At 39.8% G+C, this 21,128-nt stretch overlaps 1 long non-coding RNA gene across 1 annotated transcript in view; it reads left to right on the top strand.

The window, feature by feature from the left end:
- The first annotated feature begins 4,951 nt into the window (after positions 1-4,951).
- The window catches only part of LOC137379394 (uncharacterized), a 491,733-nt gene continuing 475,556 nt past the window's right edge, over positions 4,952-21,128 (top strand). Inside the window, exons 1-3 of the long non-coding RNA XR_010976809.1 lie at positions 4,952-5,034; positions 5,661-6,091; positions 8,813-9,163. This is a non-coding gene — a long non-coding RNA (uncharacterized lncRNA). The remainder of the gene's footprint in view (positions 5,035-5,660; positions 6,092-8,812; positions 9,164-21,128) is intronic.

The raw sequence follows: 21,128 nt of genomic DNA, 5'->3' as shown, positions 1-21,128 counted from the left end.
AGCTATTCAGCCCATCCAGCATGTTCTACTATTGTGTTAGCAATGGCAGCTCTTTGCCATTTTAATCCCAGTTCCTCATTCTGCTCCATATTCCTTAACATAATTATTTCCTAAGTTAGTAAGGGAGGAATGTTGGCAGCAAAACTAAGAGAGCTCTTCTTTGAATAGTCCTAAGGGATTTTCAAAATCTACTGGAGCCACAAGATCAAGCAGGTGGGGCCAACTTCCATTTCCATTCAAAGGATAGTTTTTTCACCAGTGTAAGAAGCCAAGATGATGTGTTTAATTCATAACGACACTTGAACAAAACTTTCTGTTCCTGCAACCATTGTGCTCTCATTTGTTGAAAACTTGTGTTACCTCTTTAGGTACACTGCCTGCACTGAATTACACTTATTGAGCTAACTCATATAGTTTTGGAGTTCAACCCAACATTATGTCAGATGGCATTTTTATATACAAGTCTCCACTAATACAGGAAGTGGCACATGGAGTCATTTGAAGTATTTATAGTGCAAATGTAAACTTGGGCATCCATACTTTGTTATATGGACATTGGGAAGCAATACAAATGACAAATCAATGTTTATTTAATTGCTTACACTTATGTTTATGTACTATGCAGTATTTGTGTAGTTATACTCTGGTTATACAGCTACTTACACTCGTGCTTATATATTCAGTTTATGTGCTTAAGTACAATTGTGTTTCAGCTTGTGTTATTGCATTTGGTTCATATGGTCCCATCAGTCTTCTTATCCTGATTATTGATGCTTGGGTTATGCTGATTATTTGTATTTGTGTTTGCTATTTATACCCCTGTGGGGAGAATTATTTATTCCTCTGTTCACTTGATTTACACCTTTGCTTCTATCATCATTTATGCTCATCTTTCAGGCTTGTCAGATGTCGCCAGTAGCACCAGAGATTGATAGGGCTGCTCACTCTTCAGTCATGGTTATTTTGGAGGATTGTTCTTGCGGGTATTATTCTGAGTGCAAGTGGGCGGTGGCAGTGGGAGTCTCTCACTCAATTACTTTGTACAAGAAGCACATGTCATTATTAGCGAAGTACTAAAAAATAAATTAACTGTGAATCACAGCTCATTGTTGACATCAGCAGTTGGTAAATAACTGGTTATTTATGAACTCTGCTATCTTGACAACAGTTAGTCTGAGAGATAGTTGACCTTTGACAATTGTTATATGAAGTACGGTTCCAATCCATGACTAAACAACGGGATGTGAATCTCCTGAGATCTGAATTTATGAGATCAGAAAACCTCTTGAGAACTGAATTTACAAGATCAGCAATTGTAACATTATTAATAATACCAAATAACTTATTTCAGTCTTTTTGTTAACTGATTAGGTCAGTTTGTAGTCCTTAATTAATTTCTAATGCCTCAATTAAATATTGGAAAACTCCCTTCCCTTGCCATGGAGTCTATCCCCCTCCCTGAAGCTGAACCAGAGCATTCACAATCTTGGCATCCTATTTGACCCTGAGCTGAGCTTCCGACTCATATCCTCTCCACTACCAAGATTGTTTACTTCCCATATTGTAACATTGCCCATATCTGCCCCGGCCTCAGATCATGTGCTGCTGAAACCCTCATCCATGCCATTGTTATCTCTAGACTCAACTATTCTAATGCTGTAATAAAAGCAAAATACTGCGGATGCTGGAAATCTGAAACAAAAACAAGAAATGCTGGATTCACTCAGCAGGTCTGGCAGCATCTGTGGAAAGAGAAGCAGAGTTAACGTTTCGGGTCAGTGACCCTTCTTCGGAACTGACAAATATTAGAAAAGTCACAGATTATAAACAAGTGAGGTGGGGGTTGGGCAAGAGATAACAAAGGAGAAGGTGCAGATAGAAAGCAATGAAGGTGAACAAGGTAAAAGAGACAAACGAAAATCCCGTCGGAGAGAAGAGCAGAACTTCTTCAAGGTAGGCATTCCTGGAAGAGAAGTGGCAGTGAATTAAACACTAAAATAAAAGCAAAATACTGCGGATGCTGGAAATCTGAAACAAAAACAAGAAATGCTGGATTCACTCAGCAGGTCTGGCAGCATCTGTGGAAAGAGAAGCAGAGTTAACGTTTCGGGTCAGTGACCCTTCTTCGGAACTGACAAATATTAGAAAAGTCACAGATTATAAACAAGTGAGGTGGGGGTTGGGCAAGAGATAACAAAGGAGAAGGTGCAGATAGAAAGCAATGAAGGTGAACAAGGTAAAAGAGACAAACGAAAATCCCGTCGGAGAGAAGAGCAGAACTTCTTCAAGGTAGGCATTCCTGGAAGAGAAGTGGCAGTGAATTAAACACTAAAATAAAAGGAATGCCTACCTTGAAGAAGTTCTGCTCTTCTCTCCAACGGGATTTTCGTTTGTCTCTTTTACCTTGTTCACCTTCATTGCTTTCTATCTGCACCTTCTCCTTTGTTATCTCTTGCCCAACCCCCACCTCACTTGTTTATAATCTGTGACTTTTCTAATATTTGTCAGTTCCGAAGAAGGGTCACTGACCTGAAACGTTAACTCTGCTTCTCTTTCCACAGATGCTGCCAGACCTGCTGAGTGAATCCAGCATTTCTTGTTTTTGTTTCAGATTTCCAGCATCCGCAGTATTTTGCTTTTATTTTAGTGTTTAATTCACTGCCACTTCTCTTCCAGGAATGCCTACCTTGAAGAAGTTCTGCTCTTCTCTCCGACGGGATTTTCGTTTGTCTCTTTTACCTTGTTCACCTTCATTGCTTTCTATCTGCACCTTCTCCTTTGTTATCTCTTGCCCAACCCCCACCTCACTTGTTTATAATCTGTGACTTTTCTAATATTTGTCAGTTCCGAAGAAGGGTCACTGACCCGAAACGTTAACTCTGCTTCTCTTTCCACAGATGCTGCCAGACCTGCTGAGTGAATCCAGCATTTCTTGTTTTTGTATTCTAATGCTGTCCTGGCTGGCCTCCCACAAACTTGAGATCCAAAACTCTGCTGCTCATGACCTAACTCTCACCAAGTCCTATTCACACATCACCACAGTGCTTGCTGACCAACATTGGCTCCCAGTCCCACAACACCTTGATTTTAACATTTATTTTATTTAGAGATACAGCACTGAAACAGGCCCTTCAGCCCACCAAGTCTGTGCTGACCATCAACCACCCATTTATACTAATCCTACACTAATCCCATATTCCTACCATATCTCCACCTTCCCCTATACTAGGAGCAATTTATAATGGCCAATTTACCTATCAATCTGCAAGTCTTCAGCTGTGGGAGGAAACGAGAGCACCCGGCGAAAACCCACACGGTCACAGGGAGAACTTTCAAATTCCGCACAGGCACTACCCAGAATTGAACCCGGGTCATTGGAGCTGTGAGGCTGCTGTGCTGACCACTGCGCCACTGTGCCACCCTCATTCTTTATTTCAACTCACTTTATGGAGCCACCTTTGTAAGTGCCACAACCCAATTTTCATTGCTTCACTATTGACTGTGAGATTCCAGCTGACTAGGATCCAAGCGCTGGAATTACCTCCCGAAACCTCTCCAATTCTCCTCCTTTAAGACACTCCTTAAAATCTACCTCTTTGGGTTCTTGCGACAAACTCCGTTCCCCAGCCACGTACTCCATCCCTCTCCTTGACAACTGTCTGAAATTTATCGTCACCCTGCCCTAATATCTCCTTACCTGGCTCCATCTCAAATTTTGATGAATAACGCTCCTATGAAGCTCCTTGGGACATTCTATTATGCTAAATGCAAGTTGTTGTTAATGTCATCTTTATTTACTAACATAAAAGGTTGACAGCGCTGCCTCCACTCAATGCAACATTCCAACTAGCTGTGCACAATTGGAATGGAAAAGTGTTAACAAGTGTTGGGGCTGGTCCTTCATCGCGCAGTGTTCTCAGGAAAGATAAATTGGTCGACCAGTCTCAATCAGTCCGGAGTGAAATATTTACTAAACCTTCAATGTCCTTATCTGTTGTTACATTCACATTCACAGATCAGCTGACGTGCCGATGCCATACATTTTGAAAAGAAACGAGAGTCATTCCAGCCGGGCTCCCAGTTTTAGTTCGTTTTATTTCCAGGGAGTTCTCACTTTCTAAGGGCCTTTTATGCTGACATTGAATCCTGTAATCACACGAAAGTACACGCTGACGTGCTTGGGTATCTGTGGATGGTCCAGACTGTTTTTCTTTGACGAGATACCGTAATCTACATTGGGATTAATCTCTTTCGATCTGTTTCCTTGTCAGTGCCAGAGTGTGCTGGCTGGGATTCCGACGTCTTGTCTCACTGACTGAAGGTGATACCGAGGTGTCCCTTGCCGACGCTCGGATATTGTTGCTTTCGCAGGATCTCGGTTGTTCCTTGTTCCCCTTTTCTCTCTCAGAAGAGCTCGCTGCAATCTCCATGACCATGTCCCCCAGCCCAGGCTACAGGTTTCTGATCTGAACGTCTTTCTCAGTTGCCTTCCTTGCCCTGGGTGATCCTACCAGCTCCTGGGTATCCCCCTCCCAGGGCGGGCTTTGAGGGGCTGCAAACCCGGCAAAGGCGCGGTCAGAATCTCCTCCCAAATGAGGACAAAGGCAAACTGCTGTCAAGGCTTCCAAACTTTATATATATAAAAAAAATCCAAGCTCCACCTAAAAACAGCATTCCAAACCAAAACATAACAAACTCGAGCGAGGTGTGAGCTGTCTTGGGGTATGTGTGTTGGGGTGGTGGTGGCGGGGGTGGGGGAGTCGGGGGGGGGGGGTGGGGATGAATGTTACTGCTATAGGATGGTGAGAAGTTGGGCTGTGAGCGGCTGTGAGAGGAAAGAGTGCGTGAGCGCGTCAGCACCAAAGTTAAATACAAAAGCCTTTTACGCAGTGGCGAGAGGAGTTTCCTTTGTTCTAGTCAGAGAGGCTTGAAAGAGATCAGAGAGAATTAACCCTCAGACACAAACCACTCTCCATATTATTGGAGGGGTTGCGATCTCGGGCTGCAGGTGATGACCATTCCCATGCCTCTATGGTAAGTTTTTTGTTAAAGGAGGATTTTTTCCCCCTAATATCTTGACAGCTTTCCTCTACGTGACGGTATAAAAGGGAGATTTAAAAACCGCGCTGGAGAGAGCGAAAGTTGATGGAATGGCCTCTTTTTTGTTGCAGGGTGATGATCAGTTTCATGTTAGGCAGCCCGTGATAAAGTTTTATTTTCTTGCTTCGTTTTGATTCTACGCTGGGCGTTGCAAAACTCAAGAGGATATATAAGGCACATTGTTTTAAAATATATACAGTCGGCGAGCAACAGGTAGGAAGTGAGTGGCGAACTGCAGCCTCTTTTGTAGCGGCTGATATTGAACTCGGAAGGCCTGAGCAAGTCTTTGTTCTCAGTTCTGGATTCATCACATTGAAACAAGCTCTTAATTCGTCTGAGGACAGAGCCCAGGGGCCTCAATAACTCCTCACGGTAACTACATCGAACATGGGCTGGCATTGTGTTGCACTTAATTCAGAATGCAAAGTAATTAGTTGGTGATTTTTGTGGGGTAATGTTATGAAACAGAGATTGGCGGAAATATCACGTCTAGATTTTCATTGCTGATCCTTGCTTGGCGCTTTAATAAGGACTTATTGATAGTTTTGTATTTTTTGCAGATTGAAAATATCCCACAGTCGGAACATTTGAAAAGGCACGGGGAGGAAAACTGACAATCAAATTGAACTTGTGAAAACAAGTATTTGATCACGAGCACTTGGGATCTGTAATCTGTTTTACAGTAGTTAACAGCCGCCGTTTATCAAGGAGTAAAAATAAATACCCCGGGCTCCTCTCCCTCTAACAGTAATAACAGAGCATTTCTACTGTTTCTTTTGAGGATAATGTACGTTTGCGCAGGTTTGAAACTTGATACTGCAAAAGTTGCATCGTTTTCCTTCGAGCAACAGTTCATGCGCCAGATTGTCAATAAAGGTTAGTTTCTAAATATAGCTTCTCGACTCCAAAAAGAAGGGTTAAAATGCTGAGTTACTATCTGTGATGAATATAATTCGATGCTATTCATATCGGCGGTGGACCTCAAGTTGAGGTAAGAAAATCTCATGTGTAACAGTTATTGCTAACATTTCTTTCGCATGTGTTTTGAGTTTTATGTTGGATATTTTATGGGTGGAAATCGTCCAGAACCAATCCAAAAATTGCAAGTTCTTTGTTTAAGGTTGTAGGGCGAACTGTTCCTTCTTCAACTCATATCACTGTCAGCCTTTGTCTGTTACTCGCTTCCTCTTTCTCTTTGTCCCCGTGTGTGGCTTTTTTGGACAAAGAGCAATCTGAATAGTTTTGTTACTTATATTGGAAGAATATTTAGTTTTTCACATGGACTACAAACGGAAGTTTCAACTTGCCTAAAATATGTATGGCGCAACCTGAACAAGAAAAGGTATTGAAACACGTTGATCAGCTATCTTAAATTAACAAAATAGTTTGCGATGCTTTGCACTGCCGTTAAATCAGTGGAGAACAGCATTAATGTTATGTCTGGTTGCTACATTTTGCAACCAGATTCTCGTTCAGAGATATTTAATCTTGCTATTTATTATAATGCCCCGTTGTTATATGGAAATTTAGAAATTTAGTCAAATGGTTAATTGTACATTGGATCTCGGGTGTAGTTTACAATGCCAGAGTTAAACAATAGATCATGGGTCACTATACTGATTTCAGGCAGATATTGTATTGTGCGACCAGAAATTCATCACACATTTTTAATTCGATATGAGAGTTAATTGGAATTGGGGCAAGTCAATGAGCATTAATGTTCTGACTATGATTTGGAGTTTCTTTACTTTCATCGATTTTAAACAAGAGAGTTCAGCCACTCCCTGTTCTTTTGTTGCCCAGGGACTCCTCGTGATAGAGGACCATTGTCTGGTACCGCATTTCTCCAGTTATTTCGTAGATTTCTTTTTCCTGTAGTCTTTCTTATTCAAACATTTCATTTTCTGCTGATTTCATTTTGTTTCCTGTTTAGCTCTGTAACACCTTTTGGCCCCAGAATGGATTTTTTGAAACATAGATTGTTTAGAACTAACCCCACAACAAAAGTTTAACACAAAGATTTCCTTTTCAGTATGTCAAATGCACTTCATATTTGAATAAATACTAAATGTAGGTGGGTGGGGTGGGGGGGAGGGATGGAATCCCTTTTCTGGACCATAACTAAAGAGAACTATAACTTGTGAAATATATTTAGACCATTCCAAATAGAACTAGACAGATTTCCATCATGGTATCAATAACTCCCATCAAACTACACTTCCATTGATTTTCTTTACTGTCTGCTTTCCAGTCAAAGATTGGTCACATAGTCTGCCATCTCAGTATTCTGCACAAAGAAATGGGTTGGAATGAAACAGTGCAGATTTGGTTCCTTCAAGCCCATTGGCTCTGGATGAAATCGTGACCTAAAAGTATATGTAATCACATTATTTTTGTAGCCACATTGCACCTGCTGAGTGGAAATAAACTGATTTAAAAAAAATTGTGAGGCAAAGTGAGTCATGATTCCATCCCTTTGTTTAAAATGACTTACACAACACAGGTAAAAATTACATTACCTTTACCTATCTTAGTGCAGTAAGGTCAAAACACAGATTACATGTAAATGCAATTTCTTTCTTTCCTTTTCTTTTTTCTTTATTTTTATTCCTCTCCGCTATTTCTTTTTTTCTCTCTTTTCTCTTTCTTTTTTCCCTCTCTTTCTCATCCCATGTTGCTTTCAATCATAATTCAATTTAATGCTACCAATTTACTGATGGAGTCACATAGTATACTGTTGAGACTTGGAGAGGGTGAGAAATGTAAATGGAACAAATGCCTTGGAGGACTCAGGTGCACAGGGAACCCATCACGTATGACATGTAAATTCTCATGTATTGGAAAGAAAGGGGTTATTAATTATTTCTTGGCATGCTGATGAATATCTTGCCAGTTTTGTATGATACAGTTTGACTTTTAAGATAAAATGAGATTTACAATTTAATGCTAACTTTTAAAAAAGTAGAATCATGATAAATATGATTATTTAAAAAAGACATTCACAAAATCTATTTGAAGTTACAGTATTAGCAAAGCTAGGAACTATTTCTGAAGGGGCTCCATCTCATTGACCAAGTAAAAGCCATTTCTCAAATCTAAAATTAACTTACTGGAGTAATTCTTTGAAAAGATCATTTGAAAAGATTGGTTCTACTTAATTAAAATTTCCCGATTCTTTGGAGAAACTGTCACTAAGATAAGCTGTAATTGGACATCAGTCATGTGTTGGTCTTCCGTCAGTAGCAGACTCATGACTAGCATATCAATATTGAATAATCTATACAGCGTTCACACAACAGATACAGATTTGACACATCCTAATTTATCCACCAAAAACAAGACCCATAAGTCCTCCAGTCACAATATCTAACTGTTTCTTATCCATTTCCAGATCTTTGCCTGAATTTCCATAACTAAGCTTATGTAACAAACTTTTAAGTCAAGCTTGATCTTAACAGCTTTCTGGAAGTCTAGGTACAGAACATCCTACAGCTTTCTAACATCCATTTGAGATTTCGCTTTTACCTTCTGGATGCATATTGGTTGCCTACTAGGCATTATAATGCTTCTTCAACAATAAGTTAGCCATGAATGATTTTACAGGGTACATGATTCAATGAGAATGCTCTACTTTATATGGAATAAAAGATAATTAAGAATGCTGTAAATAATATAATTTTTAACTGACTAACAAATTGTTTTCTTCTGCTAGGGAGGTACTGACAAAGGGTTTTCTACCCACCAAAATGTGTCTGGATTAGTAGCCTGGATCTTTACAACTTCTAAGAGCCTAAGTGGATTTATATGCTTTACTTGTGCTATTGTTGACCTGCACGCTGATGGAGGAATTTGCAAGACATTTTCTGAGTGTTACATTTAAATGTTGGGAACAATGGCTGAATGGTGAGACGCCAAAGTGGGATATAATCTGACTTGACATCCCTGGCAATTTCTTTTACAAATTGGATCTGGGATTTTCTGGAATTTGAAAAATGGCAACTATTGGTTGTGAAGATGGTGAGATTTGGATAATTTTATTGAGCAGGATTCGGGATGATTTCAGGTATGGCAATTTTTTGCTTTGTATTTTTCAATGTCTGCACACTTAAGTCAACAAAAATAATCTATTTTCATTTATCTATTTGTATTCCTATATACAGATTTTTTCTGTATGTTGGTGAAACATGGTGAAATAGAGAATTTAGTAAGAATTTAGATGTTTAATGGGACTACACAGGTAAACAATTACAATGTATGGTCTCTGCTTCAGGACTTTATCACTCGGTACTGAAATCCATCAACTACGATTAATTATTTATTTTCCATTTTTGTCCGTGCTCTTCTTCAGTGATACCTAAGTGAATTCAATGCCATTAGAACACTGGCTGTTATGGATGTCTATAGTTCAATGATAATGGCTACAATATCTGTTTTGTATGTGAAACTTGGGCAAAATATTAGTTACAAAGAGACTTGATAATGACCTATATGTTGGTCCAATATTTGAAGCATACGGGGGTGGGGTGGAGTGGGGGGTGGGGTGGGTGGTGGTGTGGGGAGGAAGTTAAAGTGAATTAAGATATTTTGGGCCTATTGCATTGGCTGACTATACATACAGATAATGCATGGTTCATTAGGAAGCATGGAAGGTAACATCAATTTTATTAGATTTCACTGCAGTGGTGCACTAGACCATCCTTCCTGCATACAATACGAATAACCTTCCCACCAATACTCAAAGGTTTTCTGAAATTTATCTGAAATTGACCTGTACTTCTCAGTGGTGTGTGGGGAAGGGTTGGAAGTTGTGAAGTTGTCAATCAAGATCTGTTAGCTCGGTAGTTTAAACCAGATAACAACATGAGAAACTATTTAAATAAACACTTGTCCTTTCTTTTCTTCATGTGATTCTGCATTTGTCACCAAGAGGATTTCACATTGGGATCATCACTAGATTTGAAGAAGTTACTTTTTGTTAGATGCTCTCTTATTTACCCATCCTATAGTTATCATGGGCATAGCGTTGCTAGGAGATATATATTCTTGTAAGTAGGTATCACATATTGTTGCATATGATGAGTCAGACAATGCAATATTCTCTCTCTCACTCATGAAGCTCATGCCCACTCATTGTGAAAGGCTCGCATATCTCACTCTTAAGTGTGTAAGTTTATCTGTGCTGTATCATTAAAAGGATATATCCACTTTGGTACCAAATACCTTGATTGCTCAAAACTACCCGTGTTTAATGAGTAGTTTGGATCAATCAGCAATGGGCTGTGTCCATTGTCCAGTGTAGCTTTGGGCGGCACAGTGACGCAGTGGTAGCACTGCAGCCTCACAGCTCCAGGGACCCGGGTTTGATTCTGGGTACTGCCTGTGCGGAGTTTGCAAGTTCTCCCTGTGACCGTGTGGGTTTTCGCCAGGTGCTCCGGTTTCCACCCACAGCCAAAGACTTGCAGGTTGATAGGTAAATTGGCCATTGTAAATTGCCCCTGGTATAGGTAGGTGGTAGGGAATATGGGATTACTGCAGGGTTAGTATAAATGGGTGGTTGTTGGTCGGCACAGACTCGGTGGGCCAAAGGGCCTGTTTCAGTGCTGTATCTCTAAATAAATAAAAATATTAAGTGGATGTACTTGCCTCAATACAGCAACATTTGTATGATGGTTGCTAAGTTTGGTGTGCAGTTGTAACATCATACATTTCCAAAGTCCTGAAACTACATACTGTCCACTGACAACATATTTGCTTTTTATAGTCACATCTTCCTTACTTTGCAAGAAAGAAATTGCCCTGACAGAATGGATTAGTTTATGAAAACAAAGTATTGATCACCCAACTGCCTGCTGAAGCAAGTCCCAAAGATCCAAGCTTCAAACATACATTTGTATCTGTCTTTAACAATGTGCTAGATACATGTGTCACTCCTCCCCCATTGCTGGGCATTGCAGGCACAATTATGCAGAGGTCTGAAAAGTTGTGCAAGAATAAAATCCCCTTAAAGTAGAGAGAAAACCCAAGGCAAGGAAAGCAAGAATGAGGAAAAATCCAAGGTCACTGAGGCAAGGTAGGCCTCTGTGCACAATACTTAGTTGGTTAACTTGCCTTGATTTCCAGCACCAGATGAAATTTAAGTCTTTTTGTGCATTTTAAGTTTTTATTCTTTATATTACAAACTCTAGTTTTGGTTGTTATATCCTTGGATTACTGAATCTATCTAATTATAAGTTTTGTGCATCATATTCATCCAGTACACGTGCAAATGTATGCAACATTGATTGACTTAAATATCATAAAGAAACAAGTTCCAGTGTATCACAGTTAAGTTAACAATATGAGTTATTGAGAAAGCAAGATGGCAACTGAAAGCACTTTCAAAAAGTTTTGCATTATCGTTGCTAGCTGTGGATTGGTAACTGTTTGCTTGTATTTTATTAAAGTTTTTACCTGCACAGTAATATTTTGGCAATTATACTGTTCAGTTATAGCAGTTATGACTTGTTGCTTATTTAAGATTCACACTTGAGCTAATCAAGCAAATATGACATGGATTTTGTATGCATTGAAGTGTAACAGATGCAGACTAGATGCTAAACTTCTGGTTTGATAGGTTTTGATGAAAAGTTTGTATGGGGTACATTGTACATGTTTCCACAGAAAATCTGTTACAATTTTTAAAATATGTTGGCAATACAGCTTTCAAATGTCCTGACTTGAAATAGTAAGGAAGAATTTTTCCATTATGCCTTAAAGTTTGCTCTTCAGGTCTATAAATAATATAACTCCTTTTTCTAAAAGACTGGATTTCCAATCAAAGTGAATGATTCCTATATATACTAGTTCAGTATTCTTTTCATCTATTGAAAACACTCATCAGCAAGCTCTTAGGAGTATAATTTACTCATTTAAAAACATTTATATCACTTTCTCCCTATTTCTTTCCCGTTCATGCATCTTAGCAACAAAAATTCACAGTCATGGCAAAACTAAATATCACCATATCTATTTTTGTTAGAGGAGGAAGGGAAATAGGCAGAACTGTGAGCTTATGACATCACACACAAATTACATAGTGATATGTTTCTATGTGATTTACATCAATACAACCTGATTATAAACAATAGGAGGAGGTTTTCATAATGACAGTGTCTTCTAAAAAAAACAAAATAATGGGATGTTTCTAGTCGTAATGGTCACCCATGGCTCTTTTAGAGCCAATTTGTTTTTTCACCCAGAATCTTGTTTTCTGCATTACTGGTTACTGATCAGAAACTTCTAAGATTATTCACTGCTCCCAGAATGGACTTCCTGAAAAAAAATTGCCAAGATACTGCAATGGAAAAAGCTTATTATGTAGAAATTAAATGAGCAGGCCACAATCTTCACATGGCACTTTAGGATTCTCCCTAATATCTTCCAAAATCAGTGCCCATCTTTCCAGGAACTCCATGTTTGAATCGCTTCAATCAGGTTTCTGCTCTGGCGACAGTACCAAAATGGCTCTCATCAAAATCACAAATGACATCCTATGTGACTGTGACAAAGATAAATTATCCCTTCTCATCCTTCTCGAACTGTCTGCAACCTTTGACATGGTTGACCACATGACCCTCGTCCAATGCATTTCCACTGACGTCCAGCTGGATGGGACTGCTCTGGCCTATTTACATTCTTATCTTTCCAATCATAGCCAGAGTATTACTTGCAATGGCCTCTCTTTCCACTCCCACACCGTTACCTCTGATCTCCCCAAGGATTTATCCTTGGCCCCCTTCTATTTCGCATCTACATGCTGCCTCTCAGCGACAACAACCGAAAGCACAGCGCTAGTTTTCACATGTAAACTGACGGCACCCAGCTCTACCTCAACACCACCTCTCTCAGCTCCTCCATTGTTGCTAAATTATTGGACTGCTTATCCGACATCCAGTACTAAATAAGCAGAAATTTCCTCCAATTAAACATTGGGAAGACTGACGCCATTGGACCCGCTCCAAACTCTGTTCCCTAGCTACCGACTCCATCCCTCTTCCTGGCAACTGTCTGAGACTATATCAGACTGTTTGCAACCTTGGTGTCACATTTGACCCTGAGATGAGCTTCCAACTACATATCTGCACCATCACTAAGACCGCCTATTCCCACCTTCATAACATTGCCTGACTTCATCTCTGTCTCAGCTGATCTGCTGCTGAAACTCTCATTCATGCCTTTGTTACCTCTAGACTTAACTATTCTAGTGCACTCCTGGCTGGTCTCCCACATTTTACCCTCCGTAAACTTGAGTTCATCCAAAACTTTGCTGCCCGCCTCCTAACTCACATTAAGCTCTGTTCACCTATCACCTTAATGCTTGCTGACCCACACTGTATCCCGCTCAAGCAACGTCTTGCTTTTAAAATTCTCATCCTTGTTTTCAAATCCCTCATGGACTTGCCCCTCCCTATGTCCTTTCTCACCCCTTCAGCCCCACACCCTCCGATATATCTGTTCTCATCCAATTTTGGCCTTTTGAGCATCTACAATTTTAATCACTCCACTATTGGTGGCCATGCTTTCTGTTGCCTAGGCCCTAAGCTCTGGAATTCCTTCCCCACATCTCTCCATGTCTCCACCTCGCTTTCCTCCTTTAAGACACTCCTTAAAACCTACCTCTCTGACCAAGCTTTTGGTCATCTGACTTAATATCTCCTTATGTGGCTGGATGTCATATTTTCTTTTATATTGCTCCTGTGAAGTGACTTGGGATGTTTTATTACAATAAAGGCACACTATTAATTTAAGTTGTAATATTTTTAAAAATTGGAAAAGAAGAGGAAACATAGGCTTCTTTTGAGAACTCGGTGAGTTTTTGCAATATCTAGCTGGAGTGTGAGTCAGATTTGCTTCTCTGTGCTGAGTGAGTTGAACTCATCTTGGATAATGGTATGGACATAGGGACATTACAGCTACCTTCGACTCCCCAGCCTAGGAAAGTGAAAATCAACCAGTGTTCCCACTTCTGCAGTGAAAATAATTACTGACTTAGCAACTGGCTGAATTACTGCTGTTTGAAAATAATGATTGAGTCCAACTTGACATTGAACTAATTGGAATGGTTTTGAATAACACTGGACACTGTTGAGCTATCCAGTGACCGACCCACTGATCGAAGTGAGCGCGTCAAATGAGGATACAATTGGAGCTCTGCTCTGATGCTTTTGTTGTTGACCAGGTTCGAGCACAGACAGTAATGACTATGATATAACCATGCTGAAAATAATATGACTTCCCCAAACAAAATGATATGCCAAATACTTCTTTGGGAAGGCACTACTGGGTTAATATAGTATTTTTATTTAGGACAGTGTGATTACTGTAATTAACATGGATTCAATCCAGATATTGTACACAAAATAATCTTGATTTTTCTGCACCCCCTCCATAAAAACAACCTCCCACACACTTATCAGACAGAGAAAGCTTCTCAACATAAAATATGAACAGTGGAAGACAGCGGGCCTTTTTTGTAAAAAGATTCTCTGTGCTGGTTTATGAAGGAATAGTAGAAGGTATGCTACTTCAATGTTCATTGATGTCGGGTTGTGAAAGGCACATGAATATGACATTTATCTGAAGCCCATTAACATCAATTTCTAGTGACAGAATGTTTTTTAATAAAAGGCTTTCTGAGCAGGATTAGGATTCTGAAACAGTTGGGGCATCAAACTCTTCTTAACAAAACTGGGGTCAAACATTTATCATGTGGGTCACTGAAAGTATTAAAAGTAATGAAGTATTTTATTCCTGCTTCAGTCTGGCCCCTTTAAGCAAAGATTAGTGGAACAGCTATATTTTATATACAATATTTTAAATAAAAAGTATGGGAGATAATGTTCCAGCAAAAGCTGAGTTAATTCCCCTGTCCCTCCATGCTCACCATAACAGTTTATAAATTGAGCCCAGTGTTTTCAGGTCCCTTATTGTTGTCTCCAATCACTGCAGTGAAAATAGTGACTTACTTAGCAACCGGCTGAATTACTGCTGTTTGAAAGTGATAATTGAGTCTAACTTGACAGTGAACTAACTGGAAAGGTTAAGGACACTGTTGAGCTATGACGTGATGGCTCCTGTAAGTGTCATTGCTTCATGATGCCTCCCGCTGTTGGCTATCTGTACACAGGTGTATGGTCTAGCAGTAGGCTGCCTGTTTGTGCTGCTTAACACCTCTCAAAATGCATGGTGTGACTCCATATCAATCCAGTTAAAGAATCTGACTAACTTAAAATCTGAACAACTCAAAAAAAAATTGTGCTCATTCAGGTGAGAATGTTGATGATGGGAAAATGGAATACTTTGGGCAACCTGTATCAGTCTCAAATATTCCCAACTTATATAGTAGAGTTTGATGCTGAGTAACTTGATCACTTCAATGTACCTGGGCCTAAACTTTTACTACACCTGTAGTAAAATGGCCAAAAATAGTAAAATTATTTTAATTTCAAATGAAGTCAGTGGAAGTCAGGAGGGGTGCACAATGAGATGCCAATCTGTTAATGCCCAAAGTCAAAATTATGCACAATAAGTTTTATCTGCATTCAAAACTAGACCCAGGGAGAAAGGCTGACAAACGGTATTACTCTTACAACTTGTTGAACAAAATTTTCCCATGCCAGATTTCTCTCTTCCTCTCCTGGAGTCATGAAATCCTTGCTGGGATACAGATTTACAGATGGCCTTGCCCTCTAGTACTTTGTCCAATTGGCCTTCAATCATCTTTGTAGGTCTTGACAGTGAGTGCCTTTAGGCTATTCAACCAAGGTAGCCTTTCCTGACTGCTTCCTCACCAAGTGCCCACACATGCACACTTCAAACAGGGTTTGCCAGCTGGTGATAAGAGCATGAACCCTGGATAATTTTCCTCTCATACCACCAAGTGCACTGAAATTCAAATTAGCACTACCTTGGCAAAAATCCGCTAATCTGGCAAAGAGAAGATATCTGATTTGGACCCTTGGCTCAGTTATACAATTGGATAAACTCATTGAGCCATTGGGTGAGTCCAACTTCAGTGAAATATTTTAGTGAAATATTTTGCAACCTGTTAAAATTATACAATCTGTTCAAATATTTTCTAGAAGCAAAGTCAATTGCTCCATATTAAATTCACTGAGGTTGTATCCCTATATAGCGCAGCAGTTGAAAGACTACTTAACATTTTCCTGCTCGACCACGTGACAATTAAAAAATCTGCCTGTTGTGTTCAAAATATATGAAACATGTGGGGATATTACTTCCAAGTGCATCATTTAAAAGTGGCTGAATAAAATTTGTCAGAATTGAATAAATGTGAAGAGTGCATTAGGTGGATTGTGTGGTATTATTAGAAGCAGATGTTAAACTGAAACTCATCAGGTATTCAACCTACACCATTCTGCTTTAGTTTGCTAAATGTTTTACAGCAATTAGGTTTGACACCATTTCTGCACACTTGCATTCTGTTCAAATGGCTCAAAGCTATTGCCTTTTCAAAACTAGGTTCAGAATAGACAGGCCTTTGAATTTTGCTCATTTACTCATTACTTATTTATTATGACTACTTAGCTAGAGTGAAATCATTGGGCTTTTGAAGGATGTGTTGAAGGAATCCCTGGGGCTACCATATAGAAACTCAACAGAGCAGTCACCACAGCTGCATTACCCATGAAGTGAAGATAGGTTATAATTGAGTCATCAAATATGGTGTCTGCCATAGGTGTAACATTTTGAACAGTTTAGTGCAGATTCATTAGCTGAATCAGTGCAGAATGGTTTCATGTAAAATTACTTATATTGAAACAGCAGTTCTTTTATTATTTAGCATGAAGGATTTGAGTCTGCTTCAATAGTTAGTAGATGAATACAAAATCTAACTTGGTATGACTAGTTTAGGTCAGTGGAAAACATTTCTCTGGGACAGTTCAATCTTTAATCTCACGAAGTGCGGAGCTAAGCTTACCCCCACCCCCTTCCCTCAAAGTCACTGGCCTGTTTTCCACAACAGGTAGTGTTAAGTAATTTGATTACTGTGTTGGACAGGAGTTTGAGTTGATGTCAAATAAACAGATTCACTGAATCTGGATCACTTTTCTGAAGCACAGCTAGAAAGCTAATCCAGGGGGTTGAACTATCCTAGAACATGTGTGATACTGTACAGTATACTGGTGAATGATAACAGTATGATATAGCAGTGAAGAGTGATAGTGTTAACATACAATTGCGGTATAAAGCTCTGTGAAGCATTGTAATTCATCATATGCTTATCACAAAAGATCTTGTGCCCAATATTAATGGTTTATCTATTGTCGACTTTATAGTATGCGCGGGGTATACTATTTTGCCTACATAGCAGAAAATGAATTTCAAAAAAGTAATTAATTGCGTTGTGTTTTTGAGACATTTTGACAGGTAAGAGGTTTTATAGATGCAAGTATTCATTATTCCTCCAATGTGGAGTGCTCTAAAACCCAACATTACAGCAGCTCAAATCGCATGATGTAATCCTAGGAGTTTTAAGAGCTGTCACGATCTGGCATAACATTCCACAGAGGGATTAAAACGAGTTTGGGAATTTTGCCAGTTGACATTGTATAGCGCGTTGCAGGCTGGTCCATGGTTTGAGGATGTAATGCATTTTGTAGGGAACATGATGCTGATAAACTGCTTGAGCTATTCTTTTAGGGCTTTTAGTGACAGCTGAACTTGTTGGTACAGTAACTGCCTTGCGTTGTACTCTAGCCTATGTGCTCTCTTAGTTACAACACACCCAATATGCATGATTTTGCACTCTTTCTGACCTGATCATTCATTTGTTTCCATGCAGGATTCAGGCACACTATAACAGTAATACCCATGTGAAATGGTTTTGCTTTACACTGACACTGCAATTAGAGTGCAAATCCAGCCTGAATTTGTCATGAGGATCTAACCTGATACTGGAGCCAAAAAGCGTGAGACCTTTCCTGAGTTACTGTTTCACCCACTTCACTGTTGAGTTAATTTGGACTTTGACACTGAATTTATATTCCAGAAGCTTAGTATGGTGTATGAAACTGAAACAATTTAGCAAAGACACATGAGTTTTTAGTGTGAATGCAGTGTATTCTACCCTCCATCTTATGGCAAAATGAGTTGTTCACCAGTAACCAATGGCTCGCTATAATGGTGGCAGCATATGAAAGAACTTGCTGGGTTCTGATGCATATTGACACAAAGAGACCTGTGTATCTTAGAAACCTGAAGGTAATCTGATTCGTAATTGCATGAAAGAAAGGAAGGGCTGAATTTTACCAGCCCCCTGACATTGGGGGGGTGTGGCAGGGGGGCCCAGAAAATACTTCCGGGAGAGGCCGTCCCATTTTACCGGTGGCAGTGAGGCTTTGGGGCGGCCTCCCTGCTGTTTGGCGGTGGAGCCGTAATTTAAATATTCAAATAAATTATAATTAATGCATAAACACTTCCCTTGTCCCAACAGCCATCCCATGCAATATTCCAGCCAATGGCCGGAACTCCTGCGTCTTCGGATCTCCGTTCGGCAAAAATGAATGCGATTGGTTGAGGAGATTGTGGGAAGGGGTTGAAGGTTAAAGGAAAGTTTGGGGGAAGGTCGTGATTGAAAATTTACTTATTTTGGGGGTAGAGGACAAATAATAAACAGATTATTCATTGGGAGGGTAGGAGAGGGGATTGGAAGTTATTTTAATTTATTGTGAAACCTGTCACTTTAAAACTGTAAATGTAACTGAAGGGCTTGAAGCCCTTTAAAAATGGCTCCTATGCGGTGGTGCTGGACACCATTGATGGGGACGGAACAGCTGTCCCCTCTACGTCATCGGGGGCGGACGTTCCGCCCCTTCCGTGTAAATGAGCCACTGCATGAAATATCGCGGCAGCTCCGCAGTGCACATCATGTGCATGTGCCACACCTCTTCTGAAGCTCAGTGGTGAGCTTTAAAAATTCAGCCTGGAGTGTGAGAACAGCTCTAGTAAGCAGCCTTGCATTGATTGGGGCTTTGCACTAATGTAGAATAACTCCAGCTCTTGCAAAGTGACAATTGAGAAGTGCCCAGATAGCTGGGGTTTGGGTCAAGAGTGGAGTAGCCAGAATGTGTGTATGGCTTTGCTGCAGGCTTTCAAGAGGTAACTGGATGCATTCCTTCATGTGGAGCAACATTCCTCTAATTTTCTTGTGGAGTGTACAGGCTTTTTTAACTGGCCTTATTAACATATATCACTACTTTTGGTGATTGTGTATCTGCACCTTTAGATCCCTTTGACTTCTCTACCCCAATTAGGCACTTATTTTGCAAGGAGTATGTTGCCTACTTCCTACTAACTACCTCACACCTATCTATATTGAAATTCATTTGCTAATTACATACCTATTCTGCAAGTTTATTACTCTCTTTTTGTCTCTTGTTACATTCTTCCTTAATATTAAACATATTCCCTCAATTTGGTGTTGTCTGCAAATTTTCAAATGTTCTGCTTCTTGCTTGTTCTCCCTCCCACCTTCCTCTGCATCATCTCCAGATGCTGATATTTCACTGAATGCCTGAATCCCTACTTTGCTGGAATTCTCTCCCCAAAATCACTTTTGTTTTTGATCTTCTTTAAAATTTATGTTTTTATCTGTGCCTTTTTCTCTTGGCCCCCCTTTTTCCTTATTCGAAGCTATTCAAGATACAGCAGTGAAACGGGCCCTTGGAGTCTGTGCCGACCATCAACCACCCATTTTATACTAATCCTACATTAATCCCATATTCCCTACCACCTACCTACACTAGGGGAAATTTACAATGGCCAATTTACCTGCAAGTCTTTGGCTGTGGGAGGAAATCGGAGCACCTGGCAGAAACCCACACAGTCACAGGGAGAACTTGCAAACTCCACACAGGCAGTACCCAGAACCAAACCCGGGTTGTTGGAGCTGTGAGGCTGCAGTGCACGCCACTCCGCCACTGTGCCGCCTTCTGTGTGTACAACTCTCCAGCTTGTAAAACAATCTTTTGACACAAATTTATCTGACAAATTCCAGATAAAATGATGGTTGTCTTCTATAATGGTGTTTTCCCAGGCCAAAACAATAGAAGTTTCATGAAATGCTGCAGTTAAGTTAATCGTAAATGGAGCAAGTAAGTTGCCAGAAGCTCTGGAAAAAGTAACATTTGGATAATGGTCAGCTAAATGATAAGAAATGCTGGCAGAGTTCACCATGTTTGTGCAGTTTCACAAATAATTATTGACATTTCTCTCTTGTGGTTCTCTGCACTTACAAATCTAAGGCTATCCAGGGATAGTTCCAAAATGCTTTCTTATTGACAGTCAGCTGAGACAGATAGTTGGTGCTTATTTTGTTTGTTCACCTCCTTGGCTCAGACCTGTGGTAGCTGGGCCACCACATTCACACTTTAGACCCTTTTAACGTTATTACTCGGATAACAGACCTCTGTCTATTGATGAATCTTTCAATGCACAAGGTATTATATCCAGTTTATACATTGATTCCCCCAATAGTTCAATTTAACTGTGAAGAGTTGTAGCTCCCTCTGTGGTAAAATTATTTACTTATCTCTTTGTAAGAACAAAATGTCATTTTCTAATGCTAACATACTCTCTCAAAACATACTACCCCTGTATTTTGAATGTAATAAGTTATATTTCAACTTTAAACAAATTGTCAATTGTTTGCATTTATAATACCCTAAAACTTGCATTGTTAATTTTAAATGTTAATGTATTTGAACAGGTGTATAAACTGTGGGAACAGAGTAAAGCTGATTATTGTCGATCAGGTTATGCCTTGATTCCCTAACTGCCCAGTTTTGGTCTCTTTAATCACTGCAGAAGGGGGGAAGGTGGCACAGGGAATAGAGGGGGTCCTTTGCTCTGCTCAGAGCAACAGACACATCAGAAATTGAGATACACCAAAGATGTTTCAGCTCATTTGTTTAAATAAATAAAAGGTATTGGGATATAACACACATATACAAACCAGAGGAAATAAC

Source organism: Heterodontus francisci, chromosome 2 (genome assembly GCF_036365525.1).
Source record: "Heterodontus francisci isolate sHetFra1 chromosome 2, sHetFra1.hap1, whole genome shotgun sequence".
Taxonomy (NCBI): Eukaryota; Metazoa; Chordata; class Chondrichthyes; order Heterodontiformes; family Heterodontidae; genus Heterodontus; species Heterodontus francisci.
Note: the sequence above shows the minus strand (reverse complement) of the source record. Positions and strands in the feature narration are given on the sequence as shown.